Below are 25,538 nucleotides of genomic sequence, written 5' to 3' on the forward strand. Positions count from 1 at the left end.
CTCTCGAAATGTTTTTACTTAGAACTTCGACATAAGTTCTACGCTCTGATTTCTATATCTATATTATAACATTTCATTACACTTTTTCTCAACATGAACTCTTTATTTATAGATGTTGAAGGGTTGTGTTTGAAGTGATGTATCCGTTGGTTAAGAGTCGTGTCCGTTGTGAAAGGACGTCTTTATCCACTTGAACGAACGCGTTTCTTGGATTTTCAGCATGTGTTAAATGCTCTTGGTGAATTTCTGCACTTACCGAGGATAGTAATCCGCGGCCGTGAATGACGTAGCACTGAGCTGAGCGACGGACGAAGGGGAGAATTGGTTGTACCGCGCGTGTCGCGGCCGCGGGTCTGGGATCCTCTGTCGCGGCCCGGCAGGTTTCCTTTGTTCTTCGCTTTCGTTCGTGTCTTCGACTTGGTGCTTTCGATTTACGTCGTCTTTGACTCCTTTTGAAGGGTTTTTCTTCTGTTTTAGATCCTTTTTCGTTCCTATTTGGATTTTACCAAATATTCAAGTACCTTGCAGGAAAGAAAGATATTCGAAAGTAAAAGTAATCTAAACAGATATAAATAACATAAATTCGTAATAAAAATGATGTAAATGTTAATGATATTTTAGGTATATTTTGGGCTTAACAAATCTCCACACTTAATCTTTTGCTAGTCCCGAGCAAAATTTCACTGAATTTATTCCTTAACTAATCTCTTTATAAAAAAATAAAACATATATCTTTGTGTTTACCTTTTAAATTAGTTAAGCCGAAAAGACTAGCTTCGCATGGCAAATTTATACGCAAAATATCAAACTAACTTAGTATAAATACGATATATCATTCGTCTTGTATTTCAATTTTTAAATTGAAGTATTCGGGACGATGTAAGCATGCATGTTATTGAGTTTTCCATCTCAAGGCATTTCAAAGCACGAAACTTCCTTTCCCAAACTTGAATTATTATATATGAGTATTTAGTTTAATTTATTTGCTTAGTTACGCCCGTGATAAGGGTGGTCTCGGTCGTAACTTTATATGCATTTGCTTTGTGTTCGCTTAAGAGGTACCGACCATGCCATGGGTGGACGCAATCGTTACTTTAAACTTTAAACACGCTTAATTTTTCTTATTTAAACGTTCCTTCCATACCTCGATTGTGATAAGGGTGGTCGCAACCGTGGCCAAAAGTACGCTTTACTTATTAATTTCTTCCCTTTCATACCTCGATTGTGATAAGGTTGATCTCAATCGTGGCCAAAAGTTAAGAATACGATTTATTGATTATAACTTGGGAAAAAGAAAATTAGCACATTCATCCTATATTGACTTAAAATTCAACATGTATTATGGCTATAGTTTCCTTAAAAACTTCAATTGGTGTTATTGTAAGACAAAATCAAAACCGAGCTAAAAATTGTTAGTTCAAATTAATGCCTATAAACCTAATTGAAAATTTAAAATAAGATTTATTATATCATGAATTTCATGATATGAAATAGAGATTAAAAATAAAGAATTTTTACTTAAATACATTCACTCGAGACAATTTTACTTAAAATCGTGTCGAAGATTTGTGAAAAATATATTTTGAAAAATATTACCCGTATAGAAATATTTATTTCTGTCGATAATGATAACCTAAAAATAATCATAAAAATGATATTTCATAAAAAAAAAAAATTGTTAAGTTTTTTCATTTGTTGCAATATATTTAAAAGTGTTGCAATATACGTTGCATTTGTATTTTGAAAAACAAGCGATGCATACATTCATTCATTCATTTGCATAAAATGATATATGTATATATCTCCTCCCACACTTAAATTGGACCATGTCCTCATGGGTGCAAAAATGGAGATAAAACACGAAAGATAAAACAAACGGAAATAAACGAAAGATATAGCAAAAACATTCATCATAAAATTAAAGTGAAATTAGAAATTGTACGAAACATAATAAATATAAAAATGTACGAAACTGAAATTGAAATAAGATAAGATAAAAATAAAAGATAAAACCTAAGCATGTGGCGGGGAATCCGGAGGTGTTGGTGAAGTTTCCACGTTGCGGCGTCGGAAAAATGAAAGCATCCGATGCCGAGTTGAACGATGCGCACGCCTCAAAGTATTGAGGTTGTCATTCATCACCATATTGTTCTCCACCAAATCATCAATTCTTAAATTCATTTGACGATTATTTGCATTGATTTGGTTCAAAATCCGCCTTAAATCCACCGGATCATTATCTTGTGTTGCTTGGGCTTGTGGTGCAGCGTCGCCACCGTCCTCCGCTCCTTCTTCATCGGTACCTACATTATGAGAACTAGAAGCACCTCCACCCATAGTGCCACGGAGATGTGCAATACGGGTAGCATACGAAATAAAAACAGGAGGAGCCGCAGAAACCAACAAATGAGCCCGCTCAAGAGCCGCAATGTCCAAAACTGGAACATAGCCATGGTAGGCAGACATATCAAAATCAGTCAATTCATCCCGTGCTCCCAAAACAATAGCGGTGATCAAATTACCGAGAGGGACTTGAGTGGTGTGAGCCCTCGAAGCACGATACAAATTATCAAAAATCATTCCAATGCTATCCACCCGCAAACCCTTGAACAAACAATCCTAGACAAACAAATCCCGGACTTGAATCTTGGAACTCTCAACACGACCAAAAAGTGAAAAGCTCAAATACTTGTGAAAGAAGAACACACAATTGTCCTTAATCAACTTGCTCGAAGTGTTTTTGGAATCAAAAGAAGTTTGGTCAGACAGAGTTTGCCAAAAAGAGTTATTATCAAAATCCCGAGGCTTATCATAAAAGTCACTAGTAGGGAAACCAAACATGTTACCCATAGCCTCATAATCAACGGTATAGGTAATACCCTTATTCCGAAAAGAAATTTCAGTCCTCTTCTTGTTCATTGTTAAAGTAATCAAAAACTCAACCACATACTCTTGAATTTGTGGAAAACGCATAGAAGCAAAAGTTTCCCATCCCAAAGTTTCAATAAAAGCAGTAATTTGTGTAGTGAAGTTCAACTTCCTTACCGAATCAAAGTCAAGAAACTGCATATCCACGAACTTACGATTGGCGTTTGAAAAGTGCTTGAAACGTCCAACTTCTTCTTCAGAATGAATGTCGAAATAAGCTCCGCAACTAACCCTAAGGCGATTAGCCTCAGTGACAGCCGACTTGTGTCCAACACGCTTTGCTCTAGGCATGGTTATGGTGTTTATGTGTTATGAATGTTAGGGTTTAGAGAAAAAGATGAAAAAGATGAAAAGAGAGAAAAGCTTGAGGTTGAAGATGAAGTATAAGTGTTGTGGATTCTTGAGGTTGAAAGGTGTAGGTGATTGAAAAGGGTAATGATGAAATTGGGAAGAGTAAAAGTAAGGTATTGGGAAGGGGTAAGAGTAGGTGATTGGTTAAATTTGGAGGTGATGTAAGGTTTGTGTAGGTAATAGGTATATATAGGGTTTGAATAACAAGGTAAATAGTTAGAGTAGGAATAGGAATTGGAATAGTTAGAGTTGAAATAGGAAGAGTAATTAATATAGTTAGAGGTTGAATAGGAAAAGGTGTAAATAGAGGATGAATAGGAAGAAGAATAGGTATAGATTAAATAGAAAAGGAAAAGGTATAGGAAGAATGGAAAAATAGGTCGAAAACCGGACCTGGAGTGCCTGAATTACGCGTGTCGCGGTCGTGGATGTATATCCGCGGTCGCGGATCGCGTTTTTCAACCAACATATCCTCTGAAATTTAAGAAGAAAAATCTGAAGTTACCGAGAATCCAACATTCGCGGCCGCGAATCGCGCTGGGCAGCGAATCTTGTGTCTGAAATTTTCTGAAATTTTTCTGATGTTACCGTGGAAGCGCATCCGCGGTCGCGGATCACCTCGTGGCTACCCAAATTCAGCTTATTTACTTCATTTCGTGCATTTTCTTGATAAATTATATCCTGAACTTCTTGAAAAATGAAATCTGTACTTAAAACATAAATGAAAATCATTAAATGATAAGGAAAACCAAAGGTTTATCCTTATTAAAAAAAATAAATGAAAATGCTTTAATTAATGAATGTTAAAATTAGAAATAAGAAAGGGTTGGAACTAAAATTAATTGAAACATTTATGTGCATTCATTAAGTTAAGTTAAATGAATCTTATGTTAGGAACTTGAAATTTAATTATTAATCAATTAATTAGTTAATGAAATGATTAAGTTTGCATTTAATTGATTCATTGGTCTAAATTTATGAAATTAAAATGTAACCATATAATAAAAAACAAAGTATAATGCAAAAGAGAAATATTTAATTATTAACATATATTTACAAACAAACAAAACACAAGCTATGCTAAAAATTCGTCCCCTTCAATCGGGATTTTCTTAGCCCTATATCGTTCAATTTTCAACTGCACGAAGGCTTGTCGTTCGGGTGCAGAAAGAAAATTTGGTCCGGATCGAAAAACTCGCTTGACTAGACCTTCAAATTCTAAAAATTCATAGTCAAGCATAGGGAAAGATTCAGCATCACTCCAAGGAACAGAAACAGTGCCCTTGGTCCCTAGAATTATTCCACATATAATATTCCCAAACCCAACCTTCTTAGCCTTGGATCTAGATGCGGCAACAAGACCCTCCATCAGAATTTTTGAAGAATCAACCACATTGCCTTGAAATATATCGCCAATGAAATAAAGATCAGATTCTTGGACGGCACTACTGAACGTGCGACCGAACAGGCTGTGACTCAGAAACTTATGCAAATATAGTATAGAGTTGGAATAGAAAGACTTATTATAGGCAAGTTTTGGGTGGAAAGGCCAGATTCCGGTGAGCATTCGCCAAATATCAGTAGACGTCATATCTCTTCCATGATGACGTTTGGTAGTATCCTTCAAGGGAAAACCAAACCAAGCATGCAATTCAGGATATCAAAAAGTGAAAGTTTTGCCATCCCGATGAAAACTGAGACGCACACGACTTTTGTTAACAAAACGCACTGTACAGAAGAACTCTAATATCCAGTCTCCAATTATAGGAAACTTCATATCAACAAATCTGGTCCATCCTAATCGCTCCATGTAGCGACTCATATCATCTTTAATTCCCAACTGATCGTTAAGAAAGTCATCCATGTATAGCATTCCGACAAAGAATGTGTATCGGAGCCTCAAGAAGCGCCTTCCCTCATCGTGATTGAAGATGGGAAAGTTACATCCATAACGCTCTGATATATCCACATGTTTATTGCGTGAAGCAATAACTTTCTTAGATGAAGTGTTTGAGGAAGCCATGATTTTTGGAAAGAGTAAGGAAGAAAAGTTCTGAACTTAGTGTTTGGATTTTATGAATGGTAAGAAAATCAGAGATAGTTCTGATAGAGATGAAAAAGAAAGTGACAGAAAACTGGACCTCTAGTACCTATATATAAGATCCTATGACGAAAAGAGGTGTTGTTTCGAAGTAAAAAGGCATGAAACAAACCTTTTAGAAATGAGAAAAACTTAGTGTTTCATTCTGAATAGTTACAACTGCTGAGAAACGGTTCAATCTGGGCAAAATTTCCCCCGTGTCGCGACCGAGGATGCTGACCCGCGGTCGCGACACGCTGATTTTCCTGCGAAAATCAGTTGTCAAAACTCTAAACTCCTGATCCTCTACCGAGAATCCTCATCCTCGGTAAGTTCAGAAATTTTTCCCTTCAATTTTCAATCAGAATTCTCAACTGAGAATCTGAAATCCTCTACAAGTCCAGAAAATTTTCTGACTTCTAGCCATGCCTAAATTCTCAACTGAGAATTTGAAATTCTCTATAAGTCCAGAAATATTTCTACCTCATTAAGAATTTCATATATGTGAATTCTCAACTGAGAATCTGAAATTCTCAACTGAGAATCACTGAATTTTCTAATTTTTATGAAATTCCTAAAAATTAATCATGACTCGAATATATATTTCTATATCTAAAATTCTAAAATGATATAATCTAAAACAAAACAAAAATAAAAATAAAAATAAAAATAAAAATAATAAAAGAAAAATGAAATGATTTAAATGTCAGAAAATCTTGTTACGAAACTAGTTCCTATTTCGGAAATATTTTCGTAATAGATTTTACATCGATTACCGTTAACTTTGAAACGCTTACCATTAGTTTCCTCAAGTTCCAAAGAACCATAGTCGAACGTTTTGACGACTAAATACGGTCCGTCCTATCTAGACTTAAGTTTTCCCAGAAATATATGAAGCCGTGAATTGAATAATAGCACCTTATCTCCAACATTAAAGTGTTTGACTTTAGTCTTGGCATCGTGCCATTTTTTCACTTTTTCTTTATAAATCCTCGCATTTTCATATGCTAGATGACGTAACTCATCTAACTCATTTAAATCGAGCAAACGTTTCTTTCCTGCTTGTTGTAAATCAAAATTAAGTTTTCTAATATCCCAATAGGCTTTATGTTCTAATTCAACTGGTAAATGACATGCTTTTCCATACACCAAACGGTACGGAGTCATTCCTATTGGTGATTTAAATGCAGTACGGTATGCCCATAGCGCATTATTGAGTTTTTGTGACCAATCTTTTCTTGATGACGAAACAGTTTTCTCTAGAATCCATTTGGGTTCTCTATTTGAGATCTCCGCCTGACCATTCGACTGAGGATGGTATGGCGTTGACACGCGGTGGCGTACTCCATATTTTTTCATAAGCATATCGAAATTCCGATTTATGAAATGGGTACCGCCATCACTAACAACGTACCTAGGACAACCGAATCTACAAAATATATCGTCAAGAAAAGTAATAACTACTTTAGAATCATTCGTAGGGGTTGCAATTGCTTCAACCCACTTCGAAACATAATCAACGGCTACTAATATGTAAGTTTTACCATTGGAAGGCGGAAAAGGTCCCATGAAATCAATTCCCCACATGTCGAAGATTTCAACTTCCAACACGTTTGTGAGGGGCATCTCATCTTTCCTTCCTAAATTTCCCATTCTTTGGCATTTATCACAACGAGTAATAAATGAACCAACGTCCTTAAACATTGTAGGCCAAAAGAAACCACATTCTAATATTTTAGCTACCGTTTTATTAACTCCATTATGTCCTCCATATGAGCTGGAATGACATTCTGTTATTATAGATTCATATTCATTTTCTCCAACACATCTCCTAATTATCCCGTCACCACATGATTTGAATAGAAAGGGATCTTCCCAAAAATATTGTTTAATATCGAAGAAAAATTTCTTCCTCTGTTGGGGAGATAATCCTTCCGGAACGATATCGGTTGCAAGATAATTAGCAAAATCTGCATACCATGGTGACATGATACTTTCTACATGATAGAGATGTTCATCGGGGAAATCATCTCGTATACCGACAGTTTCACCTATAGGACCGTTTTCATCTTCTAGTCTCGATAGATGATCGGCGACAAGGTTTTCTACCCCCTTTTTGTCTCTAATTTCTATATCAAATTCTTGTAACAACAAAACCCATCTAATCAGACGCGGTTTTGCATCTTTCTTAGCAAACAGATAACGTAAAGCTGCATGATCTGTATAAATAATAACTTTAGATCCTAATAAGTATGACCTAAACTTATCACATGCAAATACTACGGCTAACATCTCTTTTTCTGTTGTTGTGTAATTTAATTGTGCACCGGACAATGTATGACTTTCATAATAAATAACATGTAATTTTTTATCCTTTCTTTGACCTAAAACACATCCTACTGCTAGGTCACTTGCATCACACATGATTTCAAAAGGCAAATCCCAATCGGGTTTAGCAATTATGGGCGCACTGACTAAGGCTGTTTTCAATGTTTCAAAAGCTTTAATACAATCTTCATTAAAGTCGAAGGTTGAATCCTTCATAAGTAAATTAGTAAGTGGTTTGGAAATCACAGAAAAGTTTTTTATAAATCTTCTATAAAAACCTGCATGTCCTAGAAAAGATCTTACTCCCTTGACAGTTGTTGGTGGGGGTAATTTTTCTATTACTGAAGTTTTTGCTCTATCCACTTCTAATCCCTTTTCAGATATTTTATGACCTAAAACAATTCCTTCATCGACCATGAAATGACATTTGTCCCAATTTAATACCAAATTCGTTTCTTCGCATCTAGAAAGAACTCTATCTAAGTTTTTTAAACATGCATCAAAAGAATCTCCATAAACTGAAAAATCATCCATAAATACTTCCATGATATCTTCGATGAAATCATTAAAAATTGCAGTCATGCAACGTTGAAAAGTTGCTGGTGCATTACATAAACCAAAAGGCATTCTTCTATATGCAAATGTTCCATAAGGACATGTGAAGGTTGTTTTATCTTGGTCATCCGGGTAAATATATATTTGAAAGAATCTGGAATAACCATCGAGAAAACAATAAAATGCATGACCGGCTATCCTTTCGATCATTTGATCGATGAAAGGTAAAGGAAAATGATCTTTCCTAGTTGCCTTATTTAGGTTCCTATAATCTATACAAACCCTCCAACCGGTGGTGGTTCGCGTAGGTATTAATTCACCTTCATCATTCCTTACTACAGTTATACCTCCCTTTTTGGGTACACAATGGATTGGACTAACCCATTCACTATCCGAAATAGGATAAATGATTCCATTGTCTAAAAGTTTAGTAATCTCAGTTTTGACTACTTCTTTCATGTTCGGATTTAAACGTCTTTGTCTATCCGCTTTAGGTGGCTTATCTTCTTCTAAGTGAATCCTATGCATTACAATACTAGGATTAATCCCTTTTAAATCTGAAATCTGCCATCCCATACTTCCTATTCTATTTCTAACAACTTCTTTCAATTTTTCTTCTTGATTTTCTGTTAATTTGTTAGAGATGATTATAGGTAGAGTGTCACTTCCGCCTAGGAAAGTGTATCTCAGATGGTTTGGTAGTTCTTTAAGTTCTAATTTAGGTGGAACTATTACTGAAGGCGGAACTGGTCCATCTTCTCGAATCAAAGGCTCTGGGTCCTTATCTTCTAATTCTTCGTCCATTACAGGTTCTATTATTTCTTCTCTTTGAACAATGTCATTAACACATTCTTCAATTAAATCAAGCTTCATACAAGCGAAATCCTCCATAGGATATTTCATCGCTTGATTCATATCGAACTCGATCTTATCGTCACCTATTCGTAAAACTACTTTTCCTTCCGACACATCAACTAGAGCACGTCCCGTGTTCATGAATGGTCTACCAAAGATTAGCGGACAATTAGCATCATAAGCAAAATCTAAGATAACAAAATCAGTAGGAAAAATAAATTTGTCAACTTTTACCAAAACATCTTCAATTATACCATATGGTCTTTTAGTGGATTGATCCGCTAATTGCAAAACCATATTGGTACGCTTGATGTCTTCTTCTAATCCTAATTTCTCAAAAATAGACAATGGCATCAAGTTTATACTAGCTCCTAAATCGCAAAGACAGCTTGGGAATTCCATATTTCCCAAAGTACACGGAATGGTAAAGCATCCGGGATCTTTGAGTTTAGTAGGTAATTTGCTTGATACTATCGAACTACATTCTTCAGAAAGTGAAATGGATGAAATTCCTTCCCAACTAATCTTTTTTGAAATTAAATCTTTCAAGAATTTTCCATAATTAGGAATTTGCGTAATTGCATCCATGAATGTTAAATTTATATGCAAATTTTTAAGTTTGTCCAAAAATGATAACAGTTGTTTATCATGGTCCTTATTTCGGACCCTGTGTGGAAAAGGTGGCTTTGGTACAAAGGGTTTCGGATTAGAGTCAATTGGTGTATCTTTTTGTTTTAATGTATCTTCTTTGGATTGTGGTGAATCATTTCCAGGTAAAGTTGAATTTCTGGGCATTTCCGGACCTAAGTAGTTTTTCCCCGAACGAAGAGTGATAGCCTTAACATGCTCTTTCGGATTTTCTTCCGTTTGGCTGGGAAGACTTCCCTCTTTGCGGGATGGAATTGATTTAGCAAGTTGTCCAATTTGAACCTCCAAATTATGGATGCTAGATGATTGGTTTTTGATAAGCCGATCGAATTTATTTTCGATCCGTTTAAAACCATCGTCTTGATTACTTACCTTTCCATTCATAGCATCTATAAATTTGTCGATTTTTGAAGATAAAGTGCTAATCGTATCTCTTGTTTGATTTTGATAATTATTTATACGATATTGATTAGCATTTGCATTATTATTATTATTACCATCTTTCCAGTTAAAGTTAGGATGATTTCTCCATCCAGGATTATACGTATTATAATAAGGATTAGTAGTTTGGTTTTGTCCTTAGACAAAATTTACCTGTTCTATCTCATTCATACCTTCGTAGTCAATGTCTCTCTGGATCGGATCATTAGGATCGCATGGTGCCATAAATTTATCAATTTTGTGCGATAAGGCAGAAAATTGGGCTTGTAACATTGCTACAGGATCAAGATTCATTATACCTTTAACCGATGATGTACATGAGGATGATGGTTTCGCCGTTGGTATATGTCCACGCTCTGCGGGCCACATACTGCTGTTGATTGCCATTTCCTCCAAAAGTTCTCTTGCTTGGGCGGATGTCTTTTTCATAAATAACCCTCCAGACATAGCATCTAATGAACCTCTAGTCGTAGGATTTAATCCATTATAGAATGTCTGCATTAAAAGTGCATCTGGCAATTGGTGGTGTGGGCATAAACGTTGAAGTTCTTTAAAACGTTCCCAAGCTTCATAAAGAGTTTCATTATCATTTTGTGTGAAAGATGTCAACTCTTTGATGACTCTTGCGGTTTTTGCTAAGGGAAAATATTTTTGTAAAAATGCTTGGGCTAATTGGTCCCAAGTTTCAAATGTTGCAGCAGGCATAGAAGTTAACCAAATTTTTGCCTTATCCTTCAAAGTGAAAGGAAAGAGGCGAAGTTTGATTGCTTCGGCTGTTACATCAGTAATTTTAAAAGTGTCACAAATTTCTAAGAAATTTGTCAAATGTGCATTAGGGTTTTCGTTAGGCAATCCGTAAAACGTTACGTTGTTTTGCAACATATTAAGCAAAGCAGGCTTAATTTCAAATTGATTTGCGTTTATACGGGGTCTAACTACACTATTAGTTACACCGGCCATTCCTGGCCTAGCGTAATCCATAAGTGTCGGTGGATCGGCCATAATTTCTGGCTGGTCTACTTTTGTTTTTAAGGGTGTTTTGTCTTTGTTTTTGTTGTTTTTCTTGTTTTTCTTAAGTGTTCTTTCAATTTCTGGATCAAAAGGATCTGGTGGCGTGCCCGAATTTCGTGAACTGCGCATCAACTTGAAATTGTAACACGAGCCAAACTACCTTCAAAACAAAATTGAAAGCAAATATGTTATAAAACTGAAAATAAATAAAATATAAAAGTTGTATAAAAATAATGTATAAACCTAGATTCGAAAATAAAATGCGAAAAATAAAAATTTTGTCAAAAATTTTGGCGTATCCCCGGCAACGGCGCCAAAAACTTGTTGAGCGATTTCCGCAAGTGCACGGTTTCGCTTGTAGTAATAAAAATATCGATCCCACAGAGATACGTTTTTTAACGAAAAACTTATTTTTGAATCTTTAATTTCGAACTTGTTAGATTTATAAAATGTAAATAAAAAGTGAAAATTGGATTAATTGAATTTAGGAAATTTATTTGATTGAATTTGAAAACTTTGAGTATTTGAAAATGCTGGAATAAGATTATATATTTAGAATAAATCGATTGTTAGAAAGATCTTCTGATTTAAGGATGAATTTTACAAAACAGGAACATTTGGAACTTATTAGAAAAAGGAATGAATTTGTTCATTTGCATTAAGCAAAGAAAACAACTTAAACTTTGTATTATTATGATGATGAAATAAATGACGGAACCTCTAATTAATTGGCTTTGAACGCGACAAAACCCTTTCGGGATAGTTGCCCTTACTCAAATTAACACTCTTTCGAGATGATAATTTGCCTAAGTGTTCAACAAAGTTTCCTTGTAATGATTTTGAATTCAAGTGCATATTAATGAAAACACCAGCCTCACTTATATTGGATTGGTTACCATAAGTGCTGCATAACGATTTGTCGAATAGAACGGACTTTATTAGATGAAATGTAAATTGATACAAGTTTACAGAGAATAAGGAGCATCGAGTTCTTCGAGGGCGTGCAAGTGAAGGGCTTGATCGGTTCCGCTTCCTTGGGTTTCGTAGGAGGTTGTCAGGGTCGGGGGCGAACACTTTACTCAATCTTCTCGCTGTAACTTCGTAATAGGGATTCGGTCGGCCACTACCATGATGCAAACTAAAACTGGAACAATGTCTAAACGCTACTGAGTTGTAATTAAACTATAAACAATATGTGTACCTCATCTTGTTTTGTACAGAATCTAATTTCTAACTCTCGAAATGTTTTTACTTAGAACTTCGACATAAGTTCTACGCTCTGATTTCTATATCTATATTATAACATTTCATTACACTTTTTCTCAACATGAACTCTTTATTTATAGATGTTGAAGGGTTGTGTTTGAAGTGATGTATCCGTTGGTTAAGAGTCGTGTCCGTTGTGAAAGGACGTCTTTATCCACTTGAACGAACGCGTTTCTTGGATTTTCAGCATGTGTTAAATGCTCTTGGTGAATTTCTGCACTTACCGAGGATAGTAATCCGCGGCCGTGAATGACGTAGCACTGAGCTGAGCGACGGACGAAGGGGAGAATTGGTTGTACCGCGCGTGTCGCGGCCGTGGGTCTGGGATCCTCTGTCGCGGCCCGGCAGGTTTCCTTTATTCTTCGCTTTCGTTCGTGTCTTCGACTTGGTGCTTTCGATTTACGTCGTCTTTGACTCCTTTTGAAGGGTTTTTCTTCTGTTTTAGATCCTTTTTCGTTCCTATTTGGATTTTACCAAATATTCAAGTACCTTGCAAGAAAGAAAGATATTCGAAAGTAAAAGTAATCTAAACAGATATAAATAACACAAATTCGTAATAAAAATGATGTAAATGTTAATGATATTTTAGGTATATTTTGGGCTTAACAAATCTCCACACTTAATCTTTTGCTAGTCCCGAGCAAAATTTCACTGAATTTATTCCTTAACTAATCTCTTTATAAAAAATAAAACATATATCTTTGTGTTTACCTTTTAAATTAGCTAAGCCGAAAAGACTAGCTTCGCATGGCAAATTTATACGCAAAATATCAAACTAACTTAGTATAAATACGATATATCATTCGTCTTGTATTTCAATTTTTAAATTGAAGTATTCGGGACGATGTAAGCATGCATGTTATTGAGTTTTCCATCTCAAGGCATTTCAAAGCACCAAACTTCCTTTCCCAAACTTGAATTATTATATATGAGTATTTAGTTTAATTTATTTGCTTAGTTACGCCCGTGATAAGGGTGGTCTCGATCGTAACTTTATATGCATTTGCTTTGTGTTCGTTTAAGAGGTACCGACCATGCCATGGGTGGACGCAATCGTTACTTTAAACTTTAAACACGCTTAATTTTTCTTATTTAAACGTTCCTTCCATACCTCGATTGTGATAAGGGTGGTCGCAACCGTGGCCAAAAGTACGCTTTACTTATTAATTTCTTCCCTTTCATACCTCGATTGTGATAAGGTTGGTCTCAATCGTGGCCAAAAGTTAAGAATACGATTTATTGATTATAACTTGGGAAAAAGAAAATTAGCACATTCATCCTATATTGACTTAAAATTCAATATGTATTATGGCTATAGTTTCCTTAAAAACTTCAATTGGTGTTATTGTAAGACAAAATCAAAACCGAGCTAAAAATTGTTAGTTCAAATTAATGCCTATAAACCTAATTGAAAATTTAAAATAAGATTTATTGTATCATGAATTTCATGATATGAAATAGAGATTAAAAATAAAGAATTTTTACTTAAATACATTCACTCGAGACAATTTTACTTAAAATCGTGTCGAAGATTTGTGAAAAATATATTTTGAAAAATATTACCCGTATAGAAATATTTATTTCTATCGATAATGATAACCTAAAAATAATCATAAAAATGATATTTCATAAAAAAAAATTGTTAAGTTTTTTCATTTGTTGCAATATATTTAAAAGTGTTTCATTTGTTGCAATATATTAAAAAGTGTTGCAATAAACGTTGCATTTGTATTTTGAAAAACAAGCGATGCATACATTCATTCATTCATTTGCATACATTCATTCATTCGTTTGCATAAAATGATATATGTATATATATCCTCCCACACTTAAATTGGACCATGTCCTCATGGGGGCAAAAATGGAGATAAAACACTAAAGATAAAACAAACGGAAATAAACGAAAGATATAGCAAAAACATTCATCATAAAATTAAAGTGAAATTAGAAATTGTACGAAACATAATAAATATAAAAATGTACGAAACTGAAATTGAAATAAGATAAGATAAAAATAAAAGATAAAACCTAAGCATGTGGCGGGGAATCCGGAGGTGTTGGTGAAGTTTCCACATTTCGGCGTCGGAAAAATGAAAGCATCCGATGCCGAGTTGAACGATGCACACGCCTCAAAGTATTGAGGTTGTCATTCATCACCATATTGTTCTCCACCAAATCATCAATTCGCAAATTCATTTGTCGATTATTTTCATTGATTTGGTTCAAAATCCGCCTTAAATCCACCGGATCATTATCTTGTGTTGCTTGGGCTTGTGGTGCAGCGTCTCCACCGTCCTCCGCTCCTTCTTCGTCGTGACCTACATTATGAGAACTAGAAGCACCTCCACCCATAGTGCCACGAAGATGTGCAATACGGGTAGCATACGAAATAAAAACAGGAGGAGCCGCAGAAACCAACAAATGAGCCCGCTCAAGAGCCGCAATGTCTAAAACTGGAACATAGCCATGGTAGGCGGACATATCAAAATTAGTCAATTCATCCCGTGCTCCCAAAACAATAGCGGTGATCAAATTACCGAGAGGGACTTGAGTGGTATGAGCCCTCGAAGCACGATACAAATTATCAAAAAGCATTCCAATGCTATCCACCCGCAAACCCTTGAACAAACAATCCCAGACAAACAAATCCCGGACTTGAATCTTGGAACTCTCAACACGACCAAAAAGTGAAAAGCTCAAATACTTGTGAAAGAAGAACACACAATTATCCTTAATCAACTTGCTGGAAGTGTTCTTAGAATCAAAAGAAGTTTGGTCAGACAGAGTTTGCCAAAAAGAGTTATTATCAAAATCCCGAGGCTTATCATAAAAGTCACTAGTAGGGAAACCAAACATGTTACCCATAGCCTCATAATCAACGGTATAGGTAATACCCTTATTCCGAAAAGAAATTTCAGTCCTCTTCTTGTTCATTGTTAAAGTAATCAAAAACTCAACCACATACTCTTGAATTTGTGGAAAACGCATAGAAGCAAAAGTTTCCCATCCCAAAGTTTCAATAAAAGCAGTAATTTGTGTAGTGAAGTTCAACTTCCTTACCGAATCAAAGTCAAGAAACTGCATATCCACGAACTTACGATTGGCGTTTGAAAAGTGCTTGAAACGTCCAACTTCTTCTTCAGAATGAATGTCGAAATAAGCTCCGCAACTAACCCTAAGGCGATTAGCCTCAGTGACAGCCGACTTGTGTCCAACACGCTTTGCTCTAGGCATGGTTATGGTGTTTATGTGTTATGAATGTTAGGGTTTAGAGAAAAAGATGAAAAAGATGAAAAGAGAGAAAAGCTTGAGGTTGAAGATGAAGTATAAGTGTTGTGGATTCTTGAGGTTGAAAGGTGTAGGTGATTGAAAAGGGTAATGATGAAATTGGGAAGAGTAAAAGTAAGGTATTGGGAAGGGGTAAGAGTAGGTGATTGGTTAAATTTGGAGGTGATGTAAGGTTTGTGTAGGTAATAGGTATATATAGGGTTTGAATAACAAGGTAAATAGTTAGAGTAGGAATAGGAATTGGAATAGTTAGAGTTGAAATAGGAAGAGTAATTAATATAGTTAGAGGTTGAATAGGAAAAGGTGTAAATAGAGGATGAATAGGAAGAAGAATAGGTATAGATTAAATAGAAAAGGAAAAGGTATAGGAAGAATGGAAAAATAGGTCGAAAACCGGACCTGGAGTGCCTGAATTACGCGTGTCGCGGTCGTGGATGTATATCCGCGGTCGCGGATCGCGTTTTTCAACCAACATATCCTCTGAAATTTAAGAAGAAAAATCTGAAGTTACCGAGAATCCAACATTCGCGGCCGCGAATCGCGCTGGGCAGCGAATCTTGTGTCTGAAATTTTCTGAAATTTTTCTGATGTTACCGTGGAAGCGCATCCGCGGTCGCGGATCACCTCGTGGCTACCCAAATTCAGCTTATTTACTTCATTTCGTGCATTTTCTTGATAAATTATATCCTGAACTTCTTGAAAAATGAAATCTGTACTTAAAACATAAATGAAAATCATTAAATGATAAGGAAAACCAAAGGTTTATCCTTATTAAAAAAAATAAATGAAAATGCTTTAATTAATGAATGTTAAAATTAGAAATAAGAAAGGGTTGGAACTAAAATTAATTGAAACATTTATGTGCATTCATTAAGTTAAGTTAAATGAATCTTATGTTAGGAACTTGAAATTTAATTATTAATCAATTAATTAGTTAATGAAATGATTAAGTTTGCATTTAATTGATTCATTGGTCTAAATTTATGAAATTAAAATGTAACCATATAATAAAAAACAAAGTATAATGCAAAAGAGAAATATTTAATTATTAACATATATTTACAAACAAACAAAACACAAGCTATGCTAAAAATTCGTCCCCTTCAATCGGGATTTTCTTAGCCCTATATCGTTCAATTTTCAACTGCACGAAGGCTTGTCGTTCGGGTGCAGAAAGAAAATTTGGTCCGGATCGAAAAACTCGCTTGACTAGACCTTCAAATTCTAAAAATTCATAGTCAAGCATAGGGAAAGATTCAGCATCACTCCAAGGAACAGAAACAGTGCCCTTGGTCCCTAGAATTATTCCACATATAATATTCCCAAACCCAACCTTCTTAGCCTTGGATCTAGATGCGGCAACAAGACCCTCCATCAGAATTTTTGAAGAATCAACCACATTGCCTTGAAATATATCGCCAATGACATAAAGATCAGATTCTTGGACGGCACTACTGAACGTGCGACCGAACAGGCTGTGACTCAGAAACTTATGCAAATATAGTATAGAGTTGGAATAGAAAGACTTATTATAGGCAAGTTTTGGGTGGAAAGGCCAGATTCCGGTGAGCATTCGCCAAATATCAGTAGACGTCATATCTCTTCCATGATGACGTTTGGTAGTATCCTTCAAGGGAAAACCAAACCAAGCATGCAATTCAGGATATCAAAAAGTGAAAGTTTTGCCATCCCGATGAAAACTGAGACGCACACGACTTTTGTTAACAAAACGCACTGTACAGAAGAACTCTAATATCCAGTCTCCAATTATAGGAAACTTCATATCAACAAATCTGGTCCATCCTAATCGCTCCATGTAGCGACTCATATCATCTTTAATTCCCAACTGATCGTTAAGAAAGTCATCCATGTATAGCATTCCGACAAAGAATGTGTATCGGAGCCTCAAGAAGCGCCTTCCCTCATCGTGATTGAAGATGGGAAAGTTACATCCATAACGCTCTGATATATCCACATGTTTATTGCGTGAAGCAATAACTTTCTTAGATGAAGTGTTTGAGGAAGCCATGATTTTTGGAAAGAGTAAGGAAGAAAAGTTCTGAACTTAGTGTTTGGATTTTATGAATGGTAAGAAAATCAGAGATAGTTCTGATAGAGATGAAAAAGAAAGTGACAGAAAACTGGACCTCTAGTACCTATATATAAGATCCTATGACGAAAAGAGGTGTTGTTTCGAAGTAAAAAGGCATGAAACAAACCTTTTAGAAATGAGAAAAACTTAGTGTTTCATTCTGAATAGTTACAACTACTGAGAAAAGGTTCAATCTGGGCAAAATTTCCCCCGTGTCGCGACCGAGGATGCTGACCCGCGGTCGCGACACGCTGATTTTCCTGCGAAAATCAGTTGTCAAAACTCTAAACTCCTGATCCTCTACCGAGAATCCTCATCCTCGGTAAGTTCAGAAATTTTTCCCTTCAATTTTCAATCAGAATTCTCAACTGAGAATCTGAAATCCTCTACAAGTCCAGAAAATTTTCTGACTTCTAGCCATGCCTAAATTCTCAACTGAGAATTTGAAATTCTCTATAAGTCCAGAAATATTTCTACCTCATTAAGAATTTCATATATGTGAATTCTCAACTGAGAATCTGAAATTCTCAACTGAGAATCACTGAATTTTCTAATTTTTATGAAATTCCTAAAAATTAATCATGACTCGAATATATATTTCTATATCTAAAATTCTAAAATGATATAATCTAAAACAAAACAAAAATAAAAATAAAAATAATAAAAGAAAAATGAAATGATTTAAATGTCAGGAAATCTTGTTACGAAACTAGTTCCTATTTCGGAAATATTTTCGTAATAGATTTTACATCGATTACCGTTAACTTTGAAATGCTTACCATTAGTTTCCTCAAGTTCCAAAGAACCATAGTCGAACGTTTTGACGACTAAATACGGTCCGTCCTATCTAGACTTAAGTTTTCCCGGAAATATATGAAGCCGTGAATTGAATAATAGCACCTTATCTCCAACATTAAAGTGTTTGACTTTAATCTTGGCATCGTGCCATTTTTTCACTTTTTCTTTATAAATCCTCGCATTTTCATATGCTAGATGACGTAACTCATCTAACTCATTTAAATCGAGCAAACGTTTCTTTCCTGCTTGTTGTAAATCAAAATTAAGTTTTCTAATATCCCAATAGGCTTTATGTTCTAATTCAACTGGTAAATGACATGCTTTTCCATACACCAAACGGTACGGAGTCATTCCTATTGGTGATTTAAATGCAGTACGGTATGCCCATAGCGCATTATTGAGTTTTTGTGACCAATCTTTTCTTGATGACGAAACAGTTTTCTCTAGAATCCATTTGGGTTCTCTATTTGAGATCTCCGCCTGACCATTCGACTGAGGATGGTATGGCGTTGACACGCGGTGGCGTACTCCATATTTTTTCATAAGCATATCGAAATTCCGATTTATGAAATGGGTACCGCCATCACTAACAACGTACCTAGGACAACCGAATCTACAAAATATATCGTCAAGAAAAGTAATAACTACTTTAGAATCATTCGTAGGGGTTGCAATTGCTTCAACCCACTTCGAAACATAATCAACGGCTACTAATATGTAAGTTTTACCATTGGAAGGCGGAAAAGGTCCCATGAAATCAATTCCCCACATGTCGAAGATTTCAACTTCCAACACGTTTGTGAGGGGCATCTCATCTTTCCTTCCTAAATTTCCCATTCTTTGGCATTTATCACAACGAGTAATAAATGAACCAACGTCCTTAAACATTGTAGGCCAAAAGAAACCACATTCTAATATTTTAGCTACCGTTTTATTAACTCCATTATGTCCTCCATATGAGCTGGAATGACATTCTGTTATTATAGATTCATATTCATTTTCTCCAACACATCTCCTAATTATCCCGTCACCACATGATTTGAATAGAAAGGGATCTTCCCAAAAATATTGTTTAATATCGAAGAAAAATTTCTTCCTCTGTTGGGGAGATAATCCTTCCGGAACGATATCGGTTGCAAGATAATTAGCAAAATCTGCATACCATGGTGACATGATACTTTCTACATGATAGAGATGTTCATCGGGGAAATCATCTCGTATACCGACAGTTTCACCTATAGGACCGTTTTCATCTTCTAGTCTCGATAGATGATCGGCGACAAGGTTTTCTACCCCCTTTTTGTCTCTAATTTCTATATCAAATTCTTGTAACAACAAAACCCATCTAATCAGACGCGGTTTTGCATCTTTCTTAGCAAACAGATAACGTAAAGCTGCATGATCTGTATAAATAATAACTTTAGATCCTAATAAGTATGACCTAAACTTATCACATGCAAATACTACGGCTAACATCTCTTTTTCTGTTGTTGTGTAATTTAATTGTGCACCGGACAATGTATGACTTTCATAATAAATAACATGTAATTTTTTATCCTTTCTTTGACCTAAAACACATCCTACTGCTAGGTCACTTGCATCACACATGATTTCAAAAGGCAAATCCCAATCGGGTTTAGCAATTATGGGCGCACTGACTAAGGCTGTTTTCAATGTTTCAAAAGCTTTAATACAATCTTCATTAAAGTCGAAGGTTGAATCCTTCATAAGTAAATTAGTAAGTGGTTTGGAAATCACAGAAAAGTTTTTTATAAATCTTCTGTAAAAACCTGCATGTCCTAGAAAAGATCTTACTCCCTTGACAGTTGTTGGTGGGGGTAATTTTTCTATTACTGAAGTTTTTGCTCTATCCACTTCTAATCCCTTTTCAGATATTTTATGACCTAAAACAATTCCTTCATCGACCATGAAATGACATTTGTCCCAATTTAATACCAAATTCGTTTCTTCGCATCTAGAAAGAACTCTATCTAAGTTTTTTAAACATGCATCAAAAGAATCTCCATAAACTGAAAAATCATCCATAAATACTTCCATGATATCTTCGATGAAATCATTAAAAATTGCAGTCATGCAACGTTGAAAAGTTGCTGGTGCATTACATAAACCAAAAGGCATTCTTCTATATGCAAATGTTCCATAAGGACATGTGAAGGTTGTTTTATCTTGGTCATCCGGGTAAATATATATTTGAAAGAATCTGGAATAACCATCGAGAAAACAATAAAATGCATGACCGGCTATCCTTTCGATCATTTGATCGATGAAAGGTAAAGGAAAATGATCTTTCCTAGTTGCCTTATTTAGGTTCCTATAATCTATACAAACCCTCCAACCGGTGGTGGTTCGCGTAGGTATTAATTCACCTTCATCATTCCTTACTACAGTTATACCTCCCTTTTTGGGTACACAATGGATTGGACTAACCCATTCACTATCCGAAATAGGATAAATGATTCCATTGTCTAAAAGTTTAGTAATCTCAGTTTTGACTACTTCTTTCATGTTCGGATTTAAACGTCTTTGTCTATCCGCTTTAGGTGGCTTATCTTCTTCTAAGTGAATCCTATGCATTACAATACTAGGATTAATCCCTTTTAAATCTGAAATCTGCCATCCCATACTTCCTATTCTATTTCTAACAACTTCTTTCAATTTTTCTTCTTGATTTTCTGTTAATTTGTTAGAGATGATTATAGGTAGAGTGTCACTTCCGCCTAGGAAAGTGTATCTCAGATGGTTTGGTAGTTCTTTAAGTTCTAATTTAGGTGGAACTATTACTGAAGGCGGAACTGGTCCATCTTCTCGAATCAAAGGCTCTGGGTCCTTATCTTCTAATTCTTCGTCCATTACAGGTTCTATTATTTCTTCTCTTTGAACAATGTCATTAACACATTCTTCAATTAAATCAAGCTTCATACAAGCGAAATCCTCCATAGGATATTTCATCGCTTGATTCATATCGAACTCGATCTTATCGTCACCTATTCGTAAAACTACTTTTCCTTCCGACACATCAACTAGAGCACGTCCCGTGTTCATGAATGGTCTACCAAAGATTAGCGGACAATTAGCATCATAAGCAAAATCTAAGATAACAAAATCAGTAGGAAAAATAAATTTGTCAACTTTTACCAAAACATCTTCAATTATACCATATGGTCTTTTAGTGGATTGATCCGCTAATTGCAAAACCATATTGGTACGCTTGATGTCTTCTTCTAATCCTAATTTCTCAAAAATAGACAATGGCATCAAGTTTATACTAGCTCCTAAATCGCAAAGACAGCTTGGGAATTCCATATTTCCCAAAGTACACGGAATGGTAAAGCATCCGGGATCTTTGAGTTTAGTAGGTAATTTGCTTGATACTATCGAACTACATTCTTCAGAAAGTGAAATGGATGAAATTCCTTCCCAACTAATCTTTTTTGAAATTAAATCTTTCAAGAATTTTCCATAATTAGGAATTTGCGTAATTGCATCCATGAATGTTAAATTTATATGCAAATTTTTAAGTTTGTCCAAAAATGATAACAGTTGTTTATCATGGTCCTTATTTCGGACCCTGTGTGGAAAAGGTGGCTTTGGTACAAAGGGTTTCGGATTAGAGTCAATTGGTGTATCTTTTTGTTTTAATGTATCTTCTTTGGATTGTGGTGAATCATTTCCAGGTAAAGTTGAATTTCTGGGCATTTCCGGACCTAAGTAGTTTTTCCCCGAACGAAGAGTGATAGCCTTAACATGCTCTTTCGGATTTTCTTCCGTTTGGCTGGGAAGACTTCCCTCTTTGCGGGATGGAATTGATTTAGCAAGTTGTCCAATTTGAACCTCCAAATTATGGATGCTAGATGATTGGTTTTTGATAAGCCGATCGAATTTATTTTCGATCCGTTTAAAACCATCGTCTTGATTACTTACCTTTCCATTCATAGCATCTATAAATTTGTCGATTTTTGAAGATAAAGTGCTAATCGTATCTCTTGTTTGATTTTGATAATTATTTATACGATATTGATTAGCATTTGCATTATTATTATTATTACCATCTTTCCAGTTAAAGTTAGGATGATTTCTCCATCCAGGATTATACGTATTATAATAAGGATTAGTAGTTTGGTTTTGTCCTTAGACAAAATTTACCTGTTCTATCTCATTCATACCTTCGTAGTCAATGTCTCTCTGGATCGGATCATTAGGATCGCATGGTGCCATAAATTTATCAATTTTGTGCGATAAGGCAGAAAATTGGGCTTGTAACATTGCTACAGGATCAAGATTCATTATACCTTTAACCGATGATGTACATGAGGATGATGGTTTCGCCGTTGGTATATGTCCACGCTCTGCGGGCCACATACTGCTGTTGATTGCCATTTCCTCCAAAAGTTCTCTTGCTTGGGCGGATGTCTTTTTCATAAATAACCCTCCAGACATAGCATCTAATGAACCTCTAGTCGTAGGATTTAATCCATTATAGAATGTCTGCATTAAAAGTGCATCTGGCAATTGGTGGTGTGGGCATAAACGTTGAAGTTCTTTAAAACGTTCCCAAGCTTCATAAAGAGTTTCATTATCATTTTGTGTGAAAGATGTCAACTCTTTGATGACTCTTGCGGTTTTTGCTAAGGGAAAATATTTTTGTAAAAATGCTTGGGCTAATTGGTCCCAAGTTTCAAATGTTGCAGCAGGCATAGAAGTTAACCAAATTTTTGCCTTATCCTTCAAAGTGAAAGGAAAGAGGCGAAGTTTGATTGCTTCGGCTGTTACATCAGTAATTTTAAAAGTGTCACAAATTTCTAAGAAATTTGTCAAATGTGCATTAGGGTTTTCGTTAGGCAATCCGTAAAACGTTACGTTGTTTTGCAACATATTAAGCAAAGCAGGCTTAATTTCAAATTGATTTGCGTTTATACGGGGTCTAACTACACTATTAGTTACACCGGCCATTCCTGGCCTAGCGTAATCCATAAGTGTCGGTGGATCGGCCATAATTTCTGGCTGGTCTACTTTTGTTTTTAAGGGTGTTTTGTCTTTGTTTTTGTTGTTTTTCTTGTTTTTCTTAAGTGTTCTTTCAATTTCTGGATCAAAAGGATCTGGTGGCGTGCCCGAATTTCGTGAACTGCGCATCAACTTGAAATTGTAACACGAGCCAAACTACCTTCAAAACAAAATTGAAAGCAAATATGTTATAAAACTGAAAATAAATAAAATATAAAAGTTGTATAAAAATAATGTATAAACCTAGATTCGAAAATAAAATGCGAAAAATAAAAATTTTGTCAAAAATTTTGGCGTATCCCCGGCAACGGCGCCAAAAACTTGTTGAGCGATTTCCGCAAGTGCACGGTTTCGCTTGTAGTAATAAAAATATCGATCCCACAGAGATACGTTTTTTAACGAAAAACTTATTTTTGAATCTTTAATTTCGAACTTGTTAGATTTATAAAATGTAAATAAAAAGTGAAAATTGGATTAATTGAATTTAGGAAATTTATTTGATTGAATTTGAAAACTTTGAGTATTTGAAAATGCTGGAATAAGATTATATATTTAGAATAAATCGATTGTTAGAAAGATCTTCTGATTTTAAGGATGAATTTTACAAAACAGGAACATTTGGAACTTATTAGAAAAAGGAATGAATTTGTTCATTTGCATTAAGCAAAGAAAACAACTTAAACTTTGTATTATTATGATGATGAAATAAATGACGGAACCTCTAATTAATTGGCTTTGAACGCGACAAAACCCTTTCGGGATAGTTGCCCTTACTCAAATTAACACTCTTTCGAGATGATAATTTGCCTAAGTGTTCAACAAAGTTTCCTTGTAATGATTTTGAATTCAAGTGCATATTAATGAAAACACCAGCCTCACTTATATTGGATTGGTTACCATAAGTGCTGCATAACGATTTGTCGAATAGAACGGACTTTATTAGATGAAATGTAAATTGATACAAGTTTACAGAGAATAAGGAGCATCGAGTTCTTCAAGGGCGTGCAAGTGAAGGGCTTGATCGGTTCCGCTTCCTTGGGTTTCGTAGGAGGTTGTCAGGGTCGGGGGCGAACACTTTACTCAATCTTCTCGCTGTAACTTCGTAATAGGGATTCGGTCGGCCACTACCATGATGCAAACTAAAACTGGAACAATGTCTAAACGCTACTGAGTTGTAATTAAACTATAAACAATATGTGTACCTCATCTTGTTTTGTACAGAATCTAATTTCTAACTCTCGAAATGTTTTTACTTAGAACTTCGACATAAGTTCTACGCTCTGATTTCTATATCTATATTATAACATTTCATTACACTTTTTCTCAACATGAACTCTTTATTTATAGATGTTGAAGGGTTGTGTTTGAAGTGATGTATCCGTTGGTTAAGAGTCGTGTCCGTTATGAAAGGACGTCTTTATCCACTTGAACGAACGCGTTTCTTGGATTTTCAGCATGTGTTAAATGCTCTTGGTGAATTTCTGCACTTACCGAGGATAGTAATCCGCGGCCGTGAATGACGTAGCACTGAGCTGAGCGACGGACGAAGGGGAGAATTGGTTGTACCGCGCGTGTCGCGGCCGCGGGTCTGGGATCCTCTGTCGCGGCCCGGCAGGTTTCCTTTATTCTTCGCTTTCGTTCGTGTCTTCGACTTGGTGCTTTCGATTTACGTCGTCTTTGACTCCTTTTGAAGGGTTTTTCTTCTGTTTTAGATCCTTTTTCGTTCCTATTTGGATTTTACCAAATATTCAAGTACCTTGCAAGAAAGAAAGATATTCGAAAGTAAAAGTAATCTAAACAGATATAAATAACACAAATTCGTAATAAAAATGATGTAAATGTTAATGATATTTTAGGTATATTTTGGGCTTAACA

General features: G+C 35.4%; 2 non-coding genes and 1 pseudogene across 2 annotated transcripts; 2 read left to right on the plus strand and 1 right to left on the minus strand.

The window, feature by feature from the left end:
* LOC136217026 (uncharacterized) overlaps positions 1-25,538 on the minus strand; it is an 80,589-nt pseudogene that overhangs the window by 49,007 nt on the left and 6,044 nt on the right.
* Positions 10,704-10,810, plus strand: LOC136221103 (small nucleolar RNA R71). The gene has a single exon (XR_010684892.1). It is a non-coding gene; the product is annotated as a small nucleolar RNA R71 (small nucleolar RNA).
* On the plus strand, positions 23,170-23,276 carry LOC136221104 (small nucleolar RNA R71). Its single transcript, XR_010684893.1, has one exon. It is a non-coding gene; the product is annotated as a small nucleolar RNA R71 (small nucleolar RNA).

This window comes from Euphorbia lathyris, chromosome 2 (genome assembly GCF_963576675.1).
Source record: "Euphorbia lathyris chromosome 2, ddEupLath1.1, whole genome shotgun sequence".
Classification (NCBI taxonomy): Eukaryota; Viridiplantae; Streptophyta; class Magnoliopsida; order Malpighiales; family Euphorbiaceae; genus Euphorbia; species Euphorbia lathyris.